Raw genomic sequence first — 27392 nt, 5'->3', positions numbered from 1 at the left:
TACTTATTAGACTCAAATAAATATTTTGAGACGCGTTAGAACTTTTGGGAATGTGAATTACACATTTTGCACCATATAGTTCACAAGGCACTTTTTAGGTCCTTATAACTAATGTAAAGGTATAGTGCATATGTTGTAGTTAAATTCTTTTAACGATAACAGACAAACCTTTCATTGGTTAACTGTTATACTTTTACTATTTACTTATTAGACTCTAAGAAACATTTTGAGACGCGTTAGATCTTTTGGGAATGTGAATTGCACATTTTGCACCATATAGTTCACAAGGCACTTTTTAAATCGTATATAACCAATGTATAGTGCAAATTTCAGAGTTAAGTTCTTTTAACGATAACAGACAAAACTTTTATTGGTTAACTGTTATACTTTTATTATTTACTTATTAGACTCTAAGAAACATTTTGAGACGCGTTAGAACTTTTGGGAATGTGAATTACACATTTTGCACCATATAGTTCACAAGGCACTTTTTAAATCGTATATAACCAATGTATAGTGCAAATTTCATAGTTAAGTTCTTTTAACGATAACAGACAAAACTTTTATTGGTTAACTGTTATACTTTTATTATTTACTTATTAGACTCTAATAAACATGTTGAGACGCGTTAGAACTTTTGGGAATGTGCATTAAACATTTTGCACCATATAGTTCACAAGACACTTTTTAGGTCCTATATAACTAATGTATAGTGCATATGTTGTAGTTAAAATCTTTTAACGATAACAGACAAAGCTTTTATTGGCTAACTGTTATACTTTTATTATTTACTTATTAGACTCTAATAAACATTTTGAGACGCGTTAGAACTTTTGGGAATGTGAATTACACATTTTGCACCATATAGTTCACAAGGCACTTTTTAGGACCTATATAACTAATGTATAGTGCATATGTTGTAGTTAGGTTCTTTTAACGATAACAGAAAAAAATTTGATTGGTTAACTGTTATACTTTTATAATTTACTTATTAGATTCAAATAAATATTGTGAGACGCGTTTGAACTTTTGGGAATGTGAATTACACATTTTGCACCATATAGTTCACAAGGCACTTTTTAGGTCCTATATAACCAATGTATAGAGCAAATTTTGTAGTTAAGTTCTTTTAACGTGAACAGACAAACTTTTCATTGGTTAACTGTTATACTTTTACTATTTACTTATTAGACTCTAAGAAACATTTTGAGACGCGTTAGAACTTTTGGGAATGTGAATTACAAATTTTGCACCATATAGTTCACAAGGCACTTTTTAGGTCCTTATAACTAATGTACAGGTATAGTGCATGTGTTGTAGTTAAGTTCTTTTAACGATAACAGACAAACCTTTTATTGGTTAACTGTTATACTTTTATGGTTTACTTATTAGACTCTAATAAACTATTTTAGACGCGTTAGAACTTTTGGGAATGTGAATTACACATTTTGCACCATATAGTTCACAAGGCACTTTTTAGGTCCTTATAACTAATGTAAAGGTATAGTGCATATGTTGTAGTTAAATTCTTTTAACGATAACAGACAAACCTTTCATTGGTTAACTGTTATACTTTTGTTATTTACTTATTAGACTCTAAGAAACATTTTGAGACGCGTTAGAACTTTTGGGAATGTGAATTACACACTTTGCACCATATAGTTCGCAAGGCACTTTTTAGGTCCTATATAACTAATGTATTGTGCAAATTTTGTAGTTAATTTCTTTTAACGATAACAGACAAACCTTTTATTGGTTAACTGTTATACTTTTATTATTTACTTATTAGACTCTAATAAATATTTTGAGACGCGTTAGAACTTTTGAGAATGTGAATTACACATTTTGCACCATATAGTTCACAAGGCACTTTTTAGGTCCTATATAACTAATGTACAGGTATAGTGCATATGTTGTAGTTAAATTCTTTTAACGATAACAGACAAACCTTTCATTGGTTAACTGTTATACTTTTACTATTTACTTATTAGACTCTAAGAAACATTTTGAGACCCGTTAGAACTTTTGGGAATGTGAATTACACATTTTGCACCATATAGTTCACAAGGCACTTTTTAATTCGTATATAACCAATGTATAGTGCAAATTTCATAGTTAAGTTCTTTTAACGATAACAGACAAAACTTTTATTGGTTAACTGTTATACTTTTATTATTTACTTATTAGACTCTAATAAACATGTTGAGACGCGTTAGAACTTTTGGGAATGTGCATTAAACATTTTGCACCATATAGTTCACAAGTCACTTTTTAGGACCTATATAACTAATGTATAGTGCATATGTTGTAGTTAAATTCTTTTAACGATAACAGACAAACCTTTAATTGGCTAACTGTTATACTTTTATTATTTACTTATTAGACTCTAATAAACATTTTGAGACGCGTTAGAACTTTTGAGAATGTGAATTACACATTTTGCACCATATAGTTCGCAAGGCACTTTTTAGGTCCTATATAACCAATGTATAGTGCAAATTTTGTAGTTAAGTTCTTTTAACGATAACAGACAAACCTTTTATTGGTTAACTGTTATACTTTTATAATTTACTTATTAGATTCAAATAAATATTTTGAGATGCGTTAGAACTTTTGGGAATGTGAATTACACATTTTGCACCATATAGTTCACAAGGCACTTTTTAGGTCCTATATAACCAATGTATAGAGCAAATTTTGTAGTTAAGTTCTTTTAACGTGAACAGACAAACCTTTTATTGGTTAACTGTTGTACTTTTATTATTTACTTATTAGACTATAATAAACATTTGGAGACGCGTTATAACTTTTGGGAATGTGAATTACACATTTTGCACCATATAGTTCACAAGGCACTTTTTAGGTTTTTATAACTAATGTACAGCTATAGTGCATATGTTGTAGTTAAATTCTTTTAACGATAACAGACAAACCTTTCATTGGTTAACTGTTATACTTTTACTATTTACTTATTAGACTCTAATAAACATTTTGAGACGCGTTAGAACTTTTGGGAATGTGAATTACACATTTTGCACCATATAGTTCGCAAGGCACTTTTTAGGTCCTATATAACCAATGTATTGTGCAAATTTCTTAGTTAAGTTCTTTTAACGATAACAGACAAACCTTTTATTGGTTAACTGTTATGATTTTATTATTTACTTATTAGACTCTAATAAACATTTTGAGACGCGTTAGAACTTTTGGGAATGTGCATTAAACATTTTGCACCATATAGTTCACAAGGCACTTTTTAGGACCTATATAACTAATGTATAGTGCATATGTTGTAGTTAAATTCTTTTAACGATAACAGAAAACTTTTATTGGCTAACTGTTATACTTTTATTATTTACTTATTAGACTCTAATAAACATTTTGAGGCGCGTTAGAACTTTTGAGAATGTGAATTACACATTTTGCACCATATAGTTCACAAGGCACTTTTTAGGTCCTATATAACCAATATATAGAGCAAATTTTGTAGTTAAGTTCTTTTAACGTGAACAGACAAACCTTTTATTGGTTAACTGTTGTACTTTTATTATTTACTTATTAGACACTAATAAACATTTTGAGACGCGTTAGAACTTTTGGGAATGTGAATTACACATTTTGCACCATATAGTTCACAAGGCACTTTTTAGGTCCTATATAACTAATGTACAGGTATAGTGCATATGTTGTAGTTAAATTCTTTAAACCATAGCAGACAAACCTTTTATTGGTTAACTGTTATACTTTTATTATTTACTTATTAGACTCTAAGAAACATTTTGAGACGCGTTAGAACTTTTGGGAATGTGAATTACACATTTTGCACCATATAGTTCACAAGGCACTTTTTCGGTCCTATATAACCAATGTATAGTGCAAATTTTGTAGTTAAGTTCTTTTAACGATAACAGACAAACCTTTTATTGGTTAACTGTTATACTTTTATTATTTACTTATTAGACTCTAATTAACATTTTGAGGCGCGTTAGAACTTTTGGGAATGTGAATTGCACATTTTGCACCATATAGTTCACAAGGCACTTTTTAGGTCCTATATAACCAATGTATAGTGCAAATTTTGTAGTTAAGTTCTTTTAGCGATAACAGACAAAGCTTTTATTGTTTAACTGTTATACTTTTATTATTTACTTATTAGACTCTAATAAATATGTTGACACGCGTTAGAACTTTTGGGAATGTGCATTAAACATTTTGCACCATATATTTCACAAGGCACTTTTTAGGACCTATATAACTAATGTATAGTGCATATGTTGTAGTTAAATTCATTTAACGATAACAGACAAACCTTTTATTGGCTAACTGTTATACTTTTATTATTTACTTATTAGACTCTAATAAACATTTTGAGGCGCGTTACAACTTTTGAGAATGTGAATTACACATTTTGCACCATATAGTTCACAAGGCACTTTTTAGGTCCTATATAACTATTGTACAGGTATAGTGCATATGTTGTAGTTAAATTCTTTTAACGATAACAGACAAATCTTTCATTGGTTAACTGTTATACTTTTACTATTTACTTATTAGACTCTAATAAACATTTTGAGACGCGTTAGTACTTTTGGGAATGTGCATTAAACATTTTGCACCATATATTTCACAAGGGACTTTTTAGGACCTATATAACTAATGTATAGTGCATATGTTGTAGTTAAATTCTTTTAACGATAACAGACAAAGCTTTTATTGGCTAACTGTTATACTTTTATTATTTACTTATTAGACTCTAATAAACATTTTGAGGCGCGTTACAACTTTTGAGAATGTGAATTACACATTTTGCACCATATAGTTCACAAGGCACTTTTTAGGTCCTATATAACCAATGTATAGAGCAAATTTTGTAGTTAAGTTCTTTTAACGTGAACAGACAAACCTTTTATTGGTTAACTATTATACTTTTATTATTTACTTATTAGACTCTAATAAACATTTTGAAGCGCGTTACAACTTTTGAGAATGTGAATTACACATTTTGCACCATATAGTTCGCAAGGCACTTTTTAGGTCCTATATAACCATTGTATAGTGCATATTTTGTAGTTAAGTTCTTTTAACGATAACAGACAAACCTTTTATTGGTTAACTATTATACTTTTATTATTTACTTATTAGACTATAATAAACATTTTGAGACGCGTTAGAACTTTTGGGAATGTGAAGTACACATTTTGCACCATATAGTTCACAAGGCACTTTTTAGGACCTATATAACTAATGTATAGTGCATATGTTGTAGTTAAGTTCTTTTAACGATAACAGACAAACCCTTTATTGGTTAACTGTTATACTTTTATTATTTACTTATTAGACTATAATAAACATTTTGAGACGCGTTAGAACTTTTGGGAATGTGAATTACACATTTTGCACCATATAGTTCGCAAGGCACTTTTTAGGTCCTATATAACCAATGTATTGTGCAAATTTTGTAGTTAATTTCTTTTAACGATAACAGACAAACCTTTTATTGGTTAACAGTTATACTTTTATTATTTACTTATTAGACTCTAATAAATATTTTGAGACGCGTTAGAACTTTTGGGAATGTGAATTGCACATTTTGCACCATATAGTTCACAAGGCACTTTTTAGGTCCTATATAACCAATGTATAGTGCAAATTTTGTAGTTAAGTTCTTTTAGCGATAACAGACAAACCTTTTATTGGTTAACTGTTATACTTTTATTATTTACTTATTAGACTCAAATAAATATTTTGAGACGCGTTAGAACTTTTGGGAATGTGAATTACACATTTTGCACCATATAGTTCACAAGGCACTTTTTAGGTCCTATATAACTAATGTACAGGTATAGTGCATATGTTGTAGTTAAATGCTTTTAACGATAACAGACAAATCTTTCATTGGTTAACTGTTATACTTTTACTATTTACGTTTTAGACTCTAAGAAACATTTTGAGACGCGTTAGAACTTTTGGGAATGTGAATTACGCATTTTGCACCATATAGTTCACAAGGCACTTTTTAGGTCCTATATAACCAATGTATAGTGCAAGTTTCGTATTTAAGTTCTTTTAACGATAACAGACAAAACTTTTATTGGTTAACTGTTATACTTTTATTATTTACTTATTAGACTAATAAATATGTTGAGACGCGTTAAAACTTTTGGGAATGTGCATTAAACATTTTGCACCATATAGTTCACAAGGCACTTTTTAGGACCTAAATAACTAATGTATAGTGCATATGTTGTAGTTAAATTCTTTTAACGATAACAGACAAAGCTTTTATTGGCTAACTGTTATACTTTTATTATTTACTTATTAGACTCTAATAAACATTTTGAGGCGCGTTACAACTTTTGAGAATGTGAATTACACATTTTGCACCATATAGTTCACAAGGCACTTTTTAGGTCGTATATAACCAATGTATAGAGCAAATTTTGTAGTTAAGTTCTTTTAACGTGAACAGACAAACCTTTTATTGGTTAACTGTTATACTTTTATTATTTACTTATTAGACTATAATAAATATTTTGAGACGTGTTAGAACTTTTGGGAATGTGAATTACACATTTTGCACCATATAGTTCCCAAGGCACTTTTTAGGTCCTTATAACTAATGTACAGGTATAGTGCATATGTTGTAGTTAAATTCTTTTAACGATAACAGACAATCCTTTCTTTGGTTAACTGTTATACTTTTACTATTTACTTATTAGACTCTAAGAAACATTTTGAGACGCGTTAGAACTTTTGGGAATGTGAATTACACATTTTGAACCATATAGTTCACAAGGCACTTTTTAGGTCCTTATAACTAATGTAAAGGTATAGTGCATATGTTGTAGTTAAATTCTTTTAACGATAACAGACAAACCTTTCATTGGTTAACTGTTATAATTTTGTTTTTTACTTATTAGACTCTAAGAAACATTTTGAGACGCGTTAGAACTTTTGGGAATGTGAATTACACACTTTGCACCATATAGTTCGCAAGGCACTTTTTAGGTCCTATATAACTAATGTATTGTGCAAATTTTGTAGTTAATTTCTTTTAACGATAACAGACAAACCTTTTATTGGTTAACTGTTATACTTTTATTATTTACTTATTAGACTCTAATAAATATTTTGAGACGCGTTAGAACTTTTGAGAATGTGAATTACACATTTTGCACCATATAGTTCACAAGGCACTTTTTAGGTCCTATATAACTAATGTACAGGTATAGTGCATATGTTGTAGTTAAATTCTTTTAACGATAACAGACAAACCTTTCATTGGTTAACTGTTATACTTTTACTATTTACTTATTAGACTCTAAGAAACATTTTGAGACCCGTTAGAACTTTTGGGAATGTGAATTACACATTTTGCACCATATAGTTCACAAGGCACTTTTTAATTCGTATATAACCAATGTATAGTGCAAATTTCATAGTTAAGTTCTTTTAACGATAACAGACAAAACTTTTATTGGTTAACTGTTATACTTTTATTATTTACTTATTAGACTCTAATAAACATGTTGAGACGCGTTAGAACTTTTGGGAATGTGCATTAAACATTTTGCACCATATAGTTCACAAGTCACTTTTTAGGACCTATATAACTAATGTATAGTGCATATGTTGTAGTTAAATTCTTTTAACGATAACAGACAAAGCTTTAATTGGCTAACTGTTATACTTTTATTATTTACTTATTAGACTCTAATAAACATTTTGAGACGCGTTAGAACTTTTGAGAATGTGAATTACACATTTTGCACCATATAGTTCGCAAGGCACTTTTTAGGTCCTATATAACCAATGTATAGTGCAAATTTTGTAGTTAAGTTCTTTTAACGATAACAGACAAACCTTTTATTGGTTAACTGTTATACTTTTATAATTTACTTATTAGATTCAAATAAATATTTTGAGATGCGTTAGAACTTTTGGGAATGTGAATTACACATTTTGCACCATATAGTTCACAAGGCACTTTTTAGGTCCTATATAACCAATGTATAGAGCAAATTTTGTAGTTAAGTTCTTTTAACGTGAACAGACAAACCTTTTATTGGTTAACTGTTGTACTTTTATTATTTACTTATTAGACTATAATAAACATTTGGAGACGCGTTATAACTTTTGGGAATGTGAATTACACATTTTGCACCATATAGTTTACAAGGCACTTTTTAGGTTTTTATAACTAATGTACAGCTATAGTGCATATGTTGTAGTTAAATTCTTTTAACGATAACAGACAAACCTTTCATTGGTTAACTGTTATACTTTTACTATTTACTTATTAGACTCTAAGAAACATTTTGAGACGCGTTAGAACTTTTGGGAATGTGAATTACACATTTTGCACCATATAGTTCGCAAGGCACTTTTTAGGTCCTATATAACCAATGTATTGTGCAAATTTCTTAGTTAAGTTCTTTTAACGATAACAGACAAACCTTTTATTGGTTAACTGTTATGATTTTATTATTTACTTATTAGACTCTAATAAACATTTTGAGACGCGTTAGAACTTTTGGGAATGTGCATTAAACATTTTGCACCATATAGTTCACAAGGCACTTTTTAGGACCTATATAACTAATGTATAGTGCATATGTTGTAGTTAAATTCTTTTAACGATAACAGAAAACTTTTATTGGCTAACTGTTATACTTTTATTATTTACTTATTAGACTCTAATAAACATTTTGAGGCGCGTTACAACTTTTGAGAATGTGAATTACACATTTTGCACCATATAGTTCACAAGGCACTTTTTAGGTCCTATATAACCAATGTATAGAGCAAATTTTGTAGTTAAGTTCTTTTAACGTGAACAGACAAACCTTTTATTGGTTAACTGTTGTACTTTTATTATTTACTTATTAGACACTAATAAACATTTTGAGACGCGTTAGAACTTTTGGGAATGTGAATTACACATTTTGCACCATATAGTTCACAAGGCACTTTTTAGGTCCTATATAACTAATGTACAGGTATAGTGCATATGTTGTAGTTAAATTCTTTAAACCATAGCAGACAAACCTTTTATTGGTTAACTGTTATACTTTTATTATTTACTTATTAGACTCTAAGAAACATTTTGAGACGCGTTAGAACTTTTGGGAATGTGAATTACACATTTTGCACCATATAGTTCACAAGGCACTTTTTAGGTCCTATATAACCAATGTATAGTGCAAATTTTGTAGTTAAGTTCTTTTAACGATAACAGACAAACCTTTTATTGGTTAACTGTTATACTTTTATTATTTACTTATTAGACTCTAATAAATATTTTGAGGCGCGTTAGAACTTTTGGGAATGTGAATTGCACATTTTGCACCATATAGTTCACAAGGCACTTTTTAGGTCCTATATAACCAATGTATAGTGCAAATTTTGTAGTTAAGTTCTTTTAACGTGAACAGACAAACCTTTTATTGGTTAACTGTTATACTTTTATTATTTACTTATTAGACTATAAAAAATATTTTGAGACGCGTTAGAACTTTTGGGAATGTGAATTACACATTTTGCACCATATAGTTCACAAGGCACTTTTTAGGTCCTTATAACTAATGTACAGGTATAGTGCATATGTTGTAGTTAAATTCTTTTAACGATAACAGACAATCCTTTCTTTGGTTAACTGTTATACTTTTACTATTTACTTATTAGACTCTAAGAAACATTTTGAGACGCGTTAGAACTTTTGGGAATGTGATTTACACATTTTGCACCATATAGTTCACAAGGCACTTTTTAGGTCCTTATAACTAATGTAAAGGTATAGTGCATATGTTGTAGTTAAATTCTTTTAACGATAACAGACAAACCTTTCATTGGTTAACTGTTATACTTTTGTTATTTACTTATTAGACTCTAAGAAACATTTTGAGACGCGTTAGAACTTTTGGGAATGTGAATTACACATTTTGCACCATATAGTTCGCAAGGCACTTTTTAGGTCCTATATAACTAATGTATTGTGCAAATTTTGTAGTTAATTTCTTTTAACGATAACAGACAAACCTTTTATTGGTTAACTGTTATACTTTTATTATTTACTTATTAGACTCTAATAAATATTTTGAGACGCGTTAGAACTTTTGAGAATGTGAATTACACATTTTGCACCATATAGTTCACAAGGCACTTTTTAGGTCCTATATAACTAATGTACAGGTATAGTGCATATGTTGTAGTTAAATTCTTTTAACGATAACAGACAAACCTTTCATTGGTTAACTGTTATACTTTTACTATTTACTTATTAGACTCTAAGAAACATTTTGAGACCCGTTAGAACTTTTGGGAATGTGAATTACACATTTTGCACCATATAGTTCACAAGGCACTTTTTAATTCGTATATAACCAATGTATAGTGCAAATTTCATAGTTAAGTTCTTTTAACGATAACAGACAAAACTTTTATTGGTTAACTGTTATACTTTTATTATTTACTTATTAGACTCTAATAAACATGTTGAGACGCGTTAGAACTTTTGGGAATGTGCATTAAACATTTTGCACCATATAGTTCACAAGTCACTTTTTAGGACCTATATAACTAATGTATAGTGCATATGTTGTAGTTAAATTCTTTTAACGATAACAGACAAAGCTTTAATTGGCTAACTGTTATACTTTTATTATTTACTTATTAGACTCTAATAAACATTTTGAGGCGCGTTACAACTTTTGAGAATGTGAATTACACATTTTGCACCATATAGTTCACAAGGCACTTTTTAGGTCCTATATAACCAATGTATAGAGCAAATTTTGTAGTTAAGTTCTTTTAACGTGAACAGACAAACCTTTTATTGGTTAACTATTATACTTTTATTATTTACTTATTAGACTCTAATAAACATTTTGAAGCGCGTTACAACTTTTGAGAATGTGAATTACACATTTTGCACCATATAGTTCGCAAGGCACTTTTTAGGTCCTATATAACCATTGTATAGTGCATATTTTGTAGTTAAGTTCTTTTAACGATAACAGACAAACCTTTTATTGGTTAACTATTATACTTTTATTATTTACTTATTAGACTATAATAAACATTTTGAGACGCGTTAGAACTTTTGGGAATGTGAAGTACACATTTTGCACCATATAGTTCACAAGGCACTTTTTAGGACCTATATAACTAATGTATAGTGCATATGTTGTAGTTAAGTTCTTTTAACGATAACAGACAAACCCTTTATTGGTTAACTGTTATACTTTTATTATTTACTTATTAGACTATAATAAACATTTTGAGACGCGTTAGAACTTTTGGGAATGTGAATTACACATTTTGCACCATATAGTTCGCAAGGCACTTTTTAGGTCCTATATAACCAATGTATTGTGCAAATTTTGTAGTTAATTTCTTTTAACGATAACAGACAAACCTTTTATTGGTTAACAGTTATACTTTTATTATTTACTTATTAGACTCTAATAAATATTTTGAGACGCGTTAGAACTTTTGGGAATGTGAATTGCACATTTTGCACCATATAGTTCACAAGGCACTTTTTAGGTCCTATATAACCAATGTATAGTGCAAATTTTGTAGTTAAGTTCTTTTAGCGATAACAGACAAACCTTTTATTGGTTAACTGTTATACTTTTATTATTTACTTATTAGACTCAAATAAATATTTTGAGACGCGTTAGAACTTTTGGGAATGTGAATTACACATTTTGCACCATATAGTTCACAAGGCACTTTTTAGGTCCTATATAACTAATGTACATGTATAGTGCATATGTTGTAGTTAAATGCTTTTAACGATAACAGACAAATCTTTCATTGGTTAACTGTTATACTTTTACTATTTACGTTTTAGACTCTAAGAAACATTTTGAGACGCGTTAGAACTTTTGGGAATGTGAATTACGCATTTTGCACCATATAGTTCACAAGGCACTTTTTAGGTCCTATATAACCAATGTATAGTGCAAGTTTCGTATTTAAGTTCTTTTAACGATAACAGACAAAACTTTTATTGGTTAACTGTTATACTTTTATTATTTACTTATTAGACTAATAAATATGTTGAGACGCGTTAAAACTTTTGGGAATGTGCATTAAACATTTTGCACCATATAGTTCACAAGGCACTTTTTAGGACCTAAATAACTAATGTATAGTGCATATGTTGTAGTTAAATTCTTTTAACGATAACAGACAAAGCTTTTATTGGCTAACTGTTATACTTTTATTATTTACTTATTAGACTCTAATAAACATTTTGAGGCGCGTTACAACTTTTGAGAATGTGAATTACACATTTTGCACCATATAGTTCACAAGGCACTTTTTAGGTCGTATATAACCAATGTATAGAGCAAATTTTGTAGTTAAGTTCTTTTAACGTGAACAGACAAACCTTTTATTGGTTAACTGTTATACTTTTATTATTTACTTATTAGACTATAATAAATATTTTGAGACGTGTTAGAACTTTTGGGAATGTGAATTACACATTTTGCACCATATAGTTCCCAAGGCACTTTTTAGGTCCTTATAACTAATGTACAGGTATAGTGCATATGTTGTAGTTAAATTCTTTTAACGATAACAGACAATCCTTTCTTTGGTTAACTGTTATACTTTTACTATTTACTTATTAGACTCTAAGAAACATTTTGAGACGCGTTAGAACTTTTGGGAATGTGAATTACACATTTTGCACCATATAGTTCACAAGGCACTTTTTAGGTCCTATATAACTAATGTACAGGTATAGTGCATATGTTGTAGTTAAATTCTTTAAACCATAGCAGACAAACCTTTTATTGGTTAACTGTTATACTTTTATTATTTACTTATTAGACTCTAAGAAACATTTTGAGACGCGTTAGAACTTTTGGGAATGTGAATTACACATTTTGCACCATATAGTTCACAAGGCACTTTTTAGGTCCTATATAACCAATGTATAGTGCAAATTTTGTAGTTAAGTTCTTTTAACGATAACAGACAAACCTTTTATTGGTTAACTGTTATACTTTTATTATTTACTTATTAGACTCTAATAAATATTTTGAGGCGCGTTAGAACTTTTGGGAATGTGAATTGCACATTTTGCACCATATAGTTCACAAGGCACTTTTTAGGTCCTATATAACCAATGTATAGTGCAAATTTTGTAGTTAAGTTCTTTTAACGTGAACAGACAAACCTTTTATTGGTTAACTGTTATACTTTTATTATTTACTTATTAGACTATAAAAAATATTTTGAGACGCGTTAGAACTTTTGGGAATGTGAATTACACATTTTGCACCATATAGTTCACAAGGCACTTTTTAGGTCCTTATAACTAATGTACAGGTATAGTGCATATGTTGTAGTTAAATTCTTTTAACGATAACAGACAATCCTTTCTTTGGTTAACTGTTATACTTTTACTATTTACTTATTAGACTCTAAGAAACATTTTGAGACGCGTTAGAACTTTTGGGAATGTGATTTACACATTTTGCACCATATAGTTCACAAGGCACTTTTTAGGTCCTTATAACTAATGTAAAGGTATAGTGCATATGTTGTAGTTAAATTCTTTTAACGATAACAGACAAACCTTTCATTGGTTAACTGTTATACTTTTGTTATTTACTTATTAGACTCTAAGAAACATTTTGAGACGCGTTAGAACTTTTGGGAATGTGAATTACACATTTTGCACCATATAGTTCGCAAGGCACTTTTTAGGTCCTATATAACTAATGTATTGTGCAAATTTTGTAGTTAATTTCTTTTAACGATAACAGACAAACCTTTTATTGGTTAACTGTTATACTTTTATTATTTACTTATTAGACTCTAATAAATATTTTGAGACGCGTTAGAACTTTTGAGAATGTGAATTACACATTTTGCACCATATAGTTCACAAGGCACTTTTTAGGTCCTATATAACTAATGTACAGGTATAGTGCATATGTTGTAGTTAAATTCTTTTAACGATAACAGACAAACCTTTCATTGGTTAACTGTTATACTTTTACTATTTACTTATTAGACTCTAAGAAACATTTTGAGACCCGTTAGAACTTTTGGGAATGTGAATTACACATTTTGCACCATATAGTTCACAAGGCACTTTTTAATTCGTATATAACCAATGTATAGTGCAAATTTCATAGTTAAGTTCTTTTAACGATAACAGACAAAACTTTTATTGGTTAACTGTTATACTTTTATTATTTACTTTTTAGACTCTAATAAACATGTTGAGACGCGTTAGAACTTTTGGGAATGTGCATTAAACATTTTGCACCATATAGTTCACAAGTCACTTTTTAGGACCTATATAACTAATGTATAGTGCATATGTTGTAGTTAAATTCTTTTAACGATAACAGACAAAGCTTTAATTGGCTAACTGTTATACTTTTATTATTTACTTATTAGACTCTAATAAACATTTTGAGGCGCGTTACAACTTTTGAGAATGTGAATTACACATTTTGCACCATATAGTTCACAAGGCACTTTTTAGGTCCTATATAACCAATGTATAGAGCAAATTTTGTAGTTAAGTTCTTTTAACGTGAACAGACAAACCTTTTATTGGTTAACTATTATACTTTTATTATTTACTTATTAGACTCTAATAAACATTTTGAAGCGCGTTACAACTTTTGAGAATGTGAATTACACATTTTGCACCATATAGTTCGCAAGGCACTTTTTAGGTCCTATATAACCATTGTATAGTGCATATTTTGTAGTTAAGTTCTTTTAACGATAACAGACAAACCTTTTATTGGTTAACTATTATACTTTTATTATTTACTTATTAGACTATAATAAACATTTTGAGACGCGTTAGAACTTTTGGGAATGTGAAGTACACATTTTGCACCATATAGTTCACAAGGCACTTTTTAGGACCTATATAACTAATGTATAGTGCATATGTTGTAGTTAAGTTCTTTTAACGATAACAGACAAACCCTTTATTGGTTAACTGTTATACTTTTATTATTTACTTATTAGACTATAATAAACATTTTGAGACGCGTTAGAACTTTTGGGAATGTGAATTACACATTTTGCACCATATAGTTCGCAAGGCACTTTTTAGGTCCTATATAACCAATGTATTGTGCAAATTTTGTAGTTAATTTCTTTTAACGATAACAGACAAACCTTTTATTGGTTAACAGTTATACTTTTATTATTTACTTATTAGACTCTAATAAATATTTTGAGACGCGTTAGAACTTTTGGGAATGTGAATTGCACATTTTGCACCATATAGTTCACAAGGCACTTTTTAGGTCCTATATAACCAATGTATAGTGCAAATTTTGTAGTTAAGTTCTTTTAGCGATAACAGACAAACCTTTTATTGGTTAACTGTTATACTTTTATTATTTACTTATTAGACTCAAATAAATATTTTGAGACGCGTTAGAACTTTTGGGAATGTGAATTACACATTTTGCACCATATAGTTCACAAGGCACTTTTTAGGTCCTATATAACTAATGTACATGTATAGTGCATATGTTGTAGTTAAATGCTTTTAACGATAACAGACAAATCTTTCATTGGTTAACTGTTATACTTTTACTATTTACGTTTTAGACTCTAAGAAACATTTTGAGACGCGTTAGAACTTTTGGGAATGTGAATTACGCATTTTGCACCATATAGTTCACAAGGCACTTTTTAGGTCCTATATAACCAATGTATAGTGCAAGTTTCGTATTTAAGTTCTTTTAACGATAACAGACAAAACTTTTATTGGTTAACTGTTATACTTTTATTATTTACTTATTAGACTAATAAATATGTTGAGACGCGTTAAAACTTTTGGGAATGTGCATTAAACATTTTGCACCATATAGTTCACAAGGCACTTTTTAGGACCTAAATAACTAATGTATAGTGCATATGTTGTAGTTAAATTCTTTTAACGATAACAGACAAAGCTTTTATTGGCTAACTGTTATACTTTTATTATTTACTTATTAGACTCTAATAAACATTTTGAGGCGCGTTACAACTTTTGAGAATGTGAATTACACATTTTGCACCATATAGTTCACAAGGCACTTTTTAGGTCGTATATAACCAATGTATAGAGCAAATTTTGTAGTTAAGTTCTTTTAACGTGAACAGACAAACCTTTTATTGGTTAACTGTTATACTTTTATTATTTACTTATTAGACTATAATAAATATTTTGAGACGTGTTAGAACTTTTGGGAATGTGAATTACACATTTTGCACCATATAGTTCCCAAGGCACTTTTTAGGTCCTTATAACTAATGTACAGGTATAGTGCATATGTTGTAGTTAAATTCTTTTAACGATAACAGACAATCCTTTCTTTGGTTAACTGTTATACTTTTACTATTTACTTATTAGACTCTAAGAAACATTTTGAGACGCGTTAGAACTTTTGGGAATGTGAATTACACATTTTGCACCATATAGTTCACAAGGCACTTTTTAGGTCCTTATAACTAATGTAAAGGTATAGTGCATATGTTGTAGTTAAATTCTTTTAACGATAACAGACAAACCTTTCATTGGTTAACTGTTATACTTTTGTTATTTACTTATTAGACTCTAAGAAACATTTTGAGACGCGTTAGAACTTTTGGGAATGTGAATTACACATTTTGCACCATATAGTTCGCAAGGCACTTTTTAGGTCCTATATAACTAATGTATTGTGCAAATTTTGTAGTTAATTTCTTTTAACGATAACAGACAAACCTTTTATTGGTTAACTGTTATACTTTTATTATTTACTTATTAGACTCTAATAAATATTTTGAGACGCGTTAGAACTTTTGAGAATGTGAATTACACATTTTGCACCATATAGTTCACAAGGCACTTTTTAGGTCCTATATAACTAATGTACAGGTATAGTGCATATGTTGTAGTTAAATTCTTTTAACGATAACAGACAAACCTTTCATTGGTTAACTGTTATACTTTTACTATTTACTTATTAGACTCTAAGAAACATTTTGAGACCCGTTAGAACTTTTGGGAATGTGAATTACACATTTTGCACCATATAGTTCACAAGGCACTTTTTAATTCGTATATAACCAATGTATAGTGCAAATTTCATAGTTAAGTTCTTTTAACGATAACAGACAAAACTTTTATTGGTTAACTGTTATACTTTTATTATTTACTTATTAGACTCTAATAAACATGTTGAGACGCGTTAGAACTTTTGGGAATGTGCATTAAACATTTTGCACCATATAGTTCACAAGTCACTTTTTAGGACCTATATAACTAATGTATAGTGCATATGTTGTAGTTAAATTCTTTTAACGATAACAGACAAAGCTTTAATTGGCTAACTGTTATACTTTTATTATTTACTTATTAGACTCTAATAAACATTTTGAGGCGCGTTACAACTTTTGAGAATGTGAATTACACATTTTGCACCATATAGTTCACAAGGCACTTTTTAGGTCCTATATAACCAATGTATAGAGCAAATTTTGTAGTTAAGTTCTTTTAACGTGAACAGACAAACCTTTTATTGGTTAACTATTATACTTTTATTATTTACTTATTAGACTCTAATAAACATTTTGAAGCGCGTTACAACTTTTGAGAATGTGAATTACACATTTTGCACCATATAGTTCGCAAGGCACTTTTTAGGTCCTATATAACCATTGTATAGTGCATATTTTGTAGTTAAGTTCTTTTAACGATAACAGACAAACCTTTTATTGGTTAACTATTATACTTTTATTATTTACTTATTAGACTATAATAAACATTTTGAGACGCGTTAGAACTTTTGGGAATGTGAAGTACACATTTTGCACCATATAGTTCACAAGGCACTTTTTAGGACCTATATAACTAATGTATAGTGCATATGTTGTAGTTAAGTTCTTTTAACGATAACAGACAAACCCTTTATTGGTTAACTGTTATACTTTTATTATTTACTTATTAGACTATAATAAACATTTTGAGACGCGTTAGAACTTTTGGGAATGTGAATTACACATTTTGCACCATATAGTTCGCAAGGCACTTTTTAGGTCCTATATAACCAATGTATTGTGCAAATTTTGTAGTTAATTTCTTTTAACGATAACAGACAAACCTTTTATTGGTTAACAGTTATACTTTTATTATTTACTTATTAGACTCTAATAAATATTTTGAGACGCGTTAGAACTTTTGGGAATGTGAATTGCACATTTTGCACCATATAGTTCACAAGGCACTTTTTAGGTCCTATATAACCAATGTATAGTGCAAATTTTGTAGTTAAGTTCTTTTAGCGATAACAGACAAACCTTTTATTGGTTAACTGTTATACTTTTATTATTTACTTATTAGACTCAAATAAATATTTTGAGACGCGTTAGAACTTTTGGGAATGTGAATTACACATTTTGCACCATATAGTTCACAAGGCACTTTTTAGGTCCTATATAACTAATGTACATGTATAGTGCATATGTTGTAGTTAAATGCTTTTAACGATAACAGACAAATCTTTCATTGGTTAACTGTTATACTTTTACTATTTACGTTTTAGACTCTAAGAAACATTTTGAGACGCGTTAGAACTTTTGGGAATGTGAATTACGCATTTTGCACCATATAGTTCACAAGGCACTTTTTAGGTCCTATATAACCAATGTATAGTGCAAGTTTCGTATTTAAGTTCTTTTAACGATAACAGACAAAACTTTTATTGGTTAACTGTTATACTTTTATTATTTACTTATTAGACTAATAAATATGTTGAGACGCGTTAAAACTTTTGGGAATGTGCATTAAACATTTTGCACCATATAGTTCACAAGGCACTTTTTAGGACCTAAATAACTAATGTATAGTGCATATGTTGTAGTTAAATTCTTTTAACGATAACAGACAAAGCTTTTATTGGCTAACTGTTATACTTTTATTATTTACTTATTAGACTCTAATAAACATTTTGAGGCGCGTTACAACTTTTGAGAATGTGAATTACACATTTTGCACCATATAGTTCACAAGGCACTTTTTAGGTCGTATATAACCAATGTATAGAGCAAATTTTGTAGTTAAGTTCTTTTAACGTGAACAGACAAACCTTTTATTGGTTAACTGTTATACTTTTATTATTTACTTATTAGACTATAATAAATATTTTGAGACGTGTTAGAACTTTTGGGAATGTGAATTACACATTTTGCACCATATAGTTCCCAAGGCACTTTTTAGGTCCTTATAACTAATGTACAGGTATAGTGCATATGTTGTAGTTAAATTCTTTTAACGATAACAGACAATCCTTTCTTTGGTTAACTGTTATACTTTTACTATTTACTTATTAGACTCTAAGAAACATTTTGAGACGCGTTAGAACTTTTGGGAATGTGAATTACACATTTTGAACCATATAGTTCACAAGGCACTTTTTAGGTCCTTATAACTAATGTAAAGGTATAGTGCATATGTTGTAGTTAAATTCTTTTAACGATAACAGACAAACCTTTCATTGGTTAACTGTTATACTTTTGTTAAATACTTATTAGACTCTAAGAAACATTTTGAGACGCGTTAGAACTTTTGGGAATGTGAATTACACATTTTGCACCATATAGTTCGCAAGGCACTTTTTAGGTCCTATATAACTAATGTATTGTGCAAATTTTGTAGTTAATTTCTTTTAACGATAACAGACAAACCTTTTATTGGTTAACTGTTATACTTTTATTATTTACTTATTAGACTCTAATAAATATTTTGAGACGCGTTAGAACTTTTGAGAATGTGAATTACACATTTTGCACCATATAGTTCACAAGGCACTTTTTAGGTCCTATATAACTAATGTACAGGTATAGTGCATATGTTGTAGTTAAATTCTTTTAACGATAACAGACAAACCTTTCATTGGTTAACTGTTATACTTTTACTATTTACTTATTAGACTCTAAGAAACATTTTGAGACCCGTTAGAACTTTTGGGAATGTGAATTACACATTTTGCACCATATAGTTCACAAGGCACTTTTTAATTCGTATATAACCAATGTATAGTGCAAATTTCATAGTTAAGTTCTTTTAACGATAACAGACAAAACTTTTATTGGTTAACTGTTATACTTTTATTATTTACTTATTAGACTCTAATAAACATGTTGAGACGCGTTAGAACTTTTGGGAATGTGCATTAAACATTTTGCACCATATAGTTCACAAGTCACTTTTTAGGACCTATATAACTAATGTATAGTGCATATGTTGTAGTTAAATTCTTTTAACGATAACAGACAAAGCTTTAATTGGCTAACTGTTATACTTTTATTATTTACTTATTAGACTCTAATAAACATTTTGAGACGCGTTAGAACTTTTGAGAATGTGAATTACACATTTTGCACCATATAGTTCGCAAGGCACTTTTTAGGTCCTATATAACCAATGTATAGTGCAAATTTTGTAGTTAAGTTCTTTTAACGATAACAGACAAACCTTTTATTGGTTAACTGTTATACTTTTATAATTTACTTATTAGATTCAAATAAATATTTTGAGATGCGTTAGAACTTTTGGGAATGTGAATTACACATTTTGCACCATATAGTTCACAAGGCACTTTTTAGGTCCTATATAACCAATGTATAGAGCAAATTTAGTAGTTAAGTTCTTTTAACGTGAACAGTCAAACCTTTTATTGGTTAACTGTTGTACTTTTATTATTTACTTATTAGACTATAATAAACATTTGGAGACGCGTTATAACTTTTGGGAATGTGAATTACACATTTTGCACCATATAGTTTACAAGGCACTTTTTAGGTTTTTATAACTAATGTACAGCTATAGTGCATATGTTGTAGTTAAATTCTTTTAACGATAACAGACAAACCTTTCATTGGTTAACTGTTATACTTTTACTATTTACTTATTAGACTCTAAGAAACATTTTGAGACGCGTTAGAACTTTTGGGAATGTGAATTACACATTTTGCACCATATAGTTCGCAAGGCACTTTTTAGGTCCTATATAACCAATGTATTGTGCAAATTTCTTAGTTAAGTTCTTTTAACGATAACAGACAAACCTTTTATTGGTTAACTGTTATGATTTTATTATTTACTTATTAGACTCTAATAAACATTTTGAGACGCGTTAGAACTTTTGGGAATGTGCATTAAACATTTTGCACCATATAGTTCACAAGGCACTTTTTAGGACCTATATAACTAATGTATAGTGCATATGTTGTAGTTAAATTCTTTTAACGATAACAGAAAACTTTTATTGGCTAACTGTTATACTTTTATTATTTACTTATTAGACTCTAATAAACATTTTGAGGCGCGTTACAACTTTTGAGAATGTGAATTACACATTTTGCACCATATAGTTCACAAGGCACTTTTTAGGTCCTATATAACCAATGTATAGAGCAAATTTTGTAGTTAAGTTCTTTTAACGTGAACAGACAAACCTTTTATTGGTTAACTGTTGTACTTTTATTATTTACTTATTAGACACTAATAAACATTTTGAGACGCGTTAGAACTTTTGGGAATGTGAATTACACATTTTGCACCATATAGTTCACAAGGCACTTTTTAGGTCCTATATAACTAATGTACAGGTATAGTGCATATGTTGTAGTTAAATTCTTTAAACCATAGCAGACAAACCTTTTATTGGTTAACTGTTATACTTTTATTATTTACTTATTAGACTCTAAGAAACATTTTGAGACGCGTTAGAACTTTTGGGAATGTGAATTACACATTTTGCACCATATAGTTCACAAGGCACTTTTTAGGTCCTATATAACCAATGTATAGTGCAAATTTTGTAGTTAAGTTCTTTTAACGATAACAGACAAACCTTTTATTGGTTAACTGTTATACTTTTATTATTTACTTATTAGACTCTAATAAACATTTTGAGGCGCGTTAGAACTTTTGGGAATGTGAATTGCACATTTTGCACCATATAGTTCACAAGGCACTTTTTAGGTCCTATATAACCAATGTATAGTGCAAATTTTGTAGTTAAGTTCTTTTAACGTGAACAGACAAACCTTTTATTGGTTAACTGTTATACTTTTATTATTTACTTATTAGACTATAATAAATATTTTGAGACGCGTTAGAACTTTTGGGAATGTGAATTACACATTTTGCACCATATAGTTCACAAGGCACTTTTTAGGTCCTTATAACTAATGTACAGGTATAGTGCATATGTTGTAGTTAAATTCTTTTAACGATAACAGACAATCCTTTCTTTGGTTAACTGTTATACTTTTACTATTTACTTATTAGACTCTAAGAAACATTTTGAGACGCGTTAGAACTTTTGGGAATGTGAATTACACATTTTGCACCATATAGTTCACAAGGCACTTTTTAGGTCCTTATAACTAATGTAAAGGTATAGTGCATATGTTGTAGTTAAATTCTTTTAACGATAACAGACAAACCTTTCATTGGTTAACTGTTATACTTTTGTTATTTACTTATTAGACTCTAAGAAACATTTTGAGACGCGTTAGAACTTTTGGGAATGTGAATTACACATTTTGCACCATATAGTTCGCAAGGCACTTTTTAGGTCCTATATAACTAATGTATTGTGCAAATTTTGTAGTTAATTTCTTTTAACGATAACAGACAAACCTTTTATTGGTTAACTGTTATACTTTTATTATTTACTTATTAGACTCTAATAAATATTTTGAGACGCGTTAGAACTTTTGAGAATGTGAATTACACATTTTGCACCATATAGTTCACAAGGCACTTTTTAGGTCCTATATAACTAATGTACAGGTATAGTGCATATGTTGTAGTTAAATTCTTTTAACGATAACAGACAAACCTTTCATTGGTTAACTGTTATACTTTTACTATTTACTTATTAGACTCTAAGAAACATTTTGAGACCCGTTAGAACTTTTGGGAATGTGAATTACACATTTTGCACCATATAGTTCACAAGGCACTTTTTAATTCGTATATAACCAATGTATAGTGCAAATTTCATAGTTAAGTTCTTTTAACGATAACAGACAAAACTTTTATTGGTTAACTGTTATACTTTTATTATTTACTTATTAGACTCTAATAAACATGTTGAGACGCGTTAGAACTTTTGGGAATGTGCATTAAACATTTTGCACCATATAGTTCACAAGTCACTTTTTAGGACCTATATAACTAATGTATAGTGCATATGTTGTAGTTAAATTCTTTTAACGATAACAGACAAAGCTTTAATTGGCTAACTGTTATACTTTTATTATTTACTTATTAGACTCTAATAAACATTTTGAGACGCGTTAGAACTTTTGAGAATGTGAATTACACATTTTGCACCATATAGTTCGCAAGGCACTTTTTAGGTCCTATATAACCAATGTATAGTGCAAATTTTGTAGTTAAGTTCTTTTAACGATAACAGACAAACCTTTTATTGGTTAACTGTTATACTTTTATAATTTACTTATTAGATTCAAATAAATATTTTGAGATGCGTTAGAACTTTTGGGAATGTGAATTACACATTTTGCACCATATAGTTCACAAGGCACTTTTTAGGTCCTATATAACCAATGTATAGAGCAAATTTTGTAGTTAAGTTCTTTTAACGTGAACAGACAAACCTTTTATTGGTTAACTGTTATACTTTTATTATTTACTTATTAGACTCTAATAAACATTTTGAGGCGCGTTAGAACTTTTGGGAATGTGAATTACACATTTTGCACCATATAGTTTACAAGGCACTTTTTAGGTTTTTATAACTAATGTACAGCTATAGTGCATATGTTGTAGTTAAATTCTTTTAACGATAACAGACAAACCTTTCATTGGTTAACTGTTATACTTTTACTATTTACTTATTAGACTCTAAGAAACATTTTGAGACGCGTTAGAACTTTTGGGAATGTGAATTACACATTTTGCACCATATAGTTCGCAAGGCACTTTTTAGGTCCTATATAACCAATGTATTGTGCAAATTTCTTAGTTAAGTTCTTTTAACGATAACAGACAAACCTTTTATTGGTTAACTGTTATGATTTTATTATTTACTTATTAGACTCTAATAAACATTTTGAGACGCGTTAGAACTTTTGGGAATGTGCATTAAACATTTTGCACCATATAGTTCACAAGGCACTTTTTAGGACCTATATAACTAATGTATAGTGCATATGTTGTAGTTAAATTCTTTTAACGATAACAGAAAACTTTTATTGGCTAACTGTTATACTTTTATTATTTACTTATTAGACTCTAATAAACATTTTGAGGCGCGTTACAACTTTTGAGAATGTGAATTACACATTTTGCACCATATAGTTCACAAGGCACTTTTTAGGTCCTATATAACCAATGTATAGAGCAAATTTTGTAGTTAAGTTCTTTTAACGTGAACAGACAAACCTTTTATTGGTTAACTGTTGTACTTTTATTATTTACTTATTAGACACTAATAAACATTTTGAGACGCGTTAGAACTTTTGGGAATGTGAATTACACATTTTGCACCATATAGTTCACAAGGCACTTTTTAGGTCCTATATAACTAATGTACAGGTATAGTGCATATGTTGTAGTTAAATTCTTTAAACCATAGCAGACAAACCTTTTATTGGTTAACTGTTATACTTTTATTATTTACTTATTAGACTCTAAGAAACATTTTGAGACGCGTTAGAACTTTTGGGAATGTGAATTACACATTTTGCACCATATAGTTCACAAGGCACTTTTTAGGTCCTATATAACCAATGTATAGTGCAAATTTTGTAGTTAAGTTCTTTTAACGATAACAGACAAACCTTTTATTGGTTAACTGTTATACTTTTATTATTTACTTATTAGACTCTAATAAACATTTTGAGGCGCGTTAGAACTTTTGGGAATGTGAATTGCACATTTTGCACCATATAGTTCACAAGGCACTTTTTAGGTCCTATATAACCAATGTATAGTGCAAATTTTGTAGTTAAGTTCTTTTAGCGATAACAGACAAAGCTTTTATTGTTTAACTGTTATACTTTTATTATTTACTTATTAGACTCTAATAAATATGTTGAGACGCGTTAGAACTTTTGGGAATGTGCATTAAACATTTTGCACCATATATTTCACAAGGCACTTTTTAGGACCTATATAACTAATGTATAGTGCATATGTTGTAGTTAAATTCTTTTAACGATAACAGACAAAACTTTTATTGGTTAACTGTTATACTTTTATTATTTACTTATTAGACTCTAATAAACATGTTGAGACGCGTTAGAACTTTTGGGAATGTGCATTAAACATTTTGCACCATATAGTTCACAAGTCACTTTTTAGGACCTATATAACTAATGTATAGTGCATATGTTGTAGTTAAATTCTTTTAACGATAACAGACAAAGCTTTTATTGGCTAACTGTTATACTTTTATTATTTACTTATTAGACTCTAATAAACATTTTGAGACGCGTTAGAACTTTTGAGAATGTGAATTACACATTTTGCACCATATAGTTCGCAAGGCACTTTTTAGGTCCTATATAACCAATGTATAGTGCAAATTTTGTAGTTAAGTTCTTTTAACGATAACAGACAAACCTTTTATTGGTTAACTGTTATACTTTTATAATTTACTTATTAGATTCAAATAAATATTTTGAGATGCGTTAGAACTTTTGGGAATGTGAATTACACATTTTGCACCATATAGTTCACAAGGCACTTTTTAGGTCCTATATAACCAATGTATAGAGCAAATTTTGTAGTTAAGTTCTTTTAACGTGAACAGACAAACCTTTTATTGGTTAACTGTTGTACTTTTATTATTTACTTATTAGACTATAATAAACATTTGGAGACGCGTTATAACTTTTGGGAATGTGAATTACACATTTTGCACCATATAGTTTACAAGGCACTTTTTAGGTTTTTATAACTAATGTACAGCTATAGTGCATATGTTGTAGTTAAATTCTTTTAACGATAACAGACAAACCTTTCATTGGTTAACTGTTATACTTTTACTATTTACTTATTAGACTCTAAGAAACATTTTGAGACGCGTTAGAACTTTTGGGAATGTGAATTACACATTTTGCACCATATAGTTCGCAAGGCACTTTTTAGGTCCTATATAACCAATGTATTGTGCAAATTTCTTAGTTAAGTTCTTTTAACGATAACAGACAAACCTTTTATTGGTTAACTGTTATGATTTTATTATTTACTTATTAGACTCTAATAAACATTTTGAGACGCGTTAGAACTTTTGGGAATGTGCAATAAACATTTTGCACCATATAGTTCACAAGGCACTTTTTAGGACCTATATAACTAATGTATAGTGCATATGTTGTAGTTAAATTCTTTTAACGATAACAGAAAACTTTTATTGGCTAACTGTTATACTTTTATTATTTACTTATTAGACTCTAATAAACATTTTGAGGCGCGTTACAACTTTTGAGAATGTGAATTACACATTTTGCACCATATAGTTCACAAGGCACTTTTTAGGTCCTATATAACCAATGTATAGAGCAAATTTTGTAGTTAAGTTCTTTTAACGTGAACAGACAAACCTTTTATTGGTTAACTGTTGTACTTTTATTATTTACTTATTAGACACTAATAAACATTTTGAGACGCGTTAGAACTTTTGGGAATGTGAATTACACATTTTGCACCATATAGTTCACAAGGCACTTTTTAGGTCCTATATAACTAATGTACAGGTATAGTGCATATGTTGTAGTTAAATTCTTTAAACCATAGCAGACAAACCTTTTATTGGTTAACTGTTATACTTTTATTATTTACTTATTAGACTCTAAGAAACATTTTGAGACGCGTTAGAACTTTTGGGAATGTGAATTACACATTTTGCACCATATAGTTCACAAGGCACTTTTTAGGTCCTATATAACCAATGTATAGTGCAAATTTTGTAGTTAAGTTCTTTTAACGATAACAGACAAACCTTTTATTGGTTAACTGTTATACTTTTATTATTTACTTATTAGACTCTAATAAACATTTTGAGGCGCGTTAGAACTTTTGGGAATGTGAATTGCACATTTTGCACCATATAGTTCACAAGGCACTTTTTAGGTCCTATATAACCAATGTATAGTGCAAATTTTGTAGTTAAGTTCTTTTAGCGATAACAGACAAAGCTTTTATTGTTTAACTGTTATACTTTTATTATTTACTTATTAGACTCTAATAAATATGTTGAGACGCGTTAGAACTTTTGGGAATGTGCATTAAACATTTTGCACCATATATTTCACAAGGCACTTTTTAGGACCTATATAACTAATGTATAGTGCATATGTTGTAGTTAAATTCTTTTAAC

This window comes from Clavelina lepadiformis, chromosome 2 (genome assembly GCF_947623445.1).
Source record: "Clavelina lepadiformis chromosome 2, kaClaLepa1.1, whole genome shotgun sequence".
Taxonomy (NCBI): domain Eukaryota; kingdom Metazoa; phylum Chordata; class Ascidiacea; order Aplousobranchia; family Clavelinidae; genus Clavelina; species Clavelina lepadiformis.
The sequence above is the reverse complement of the archived record's forward strand: the minus strand, read 5'-3'. Positions refer to the sequence as shown.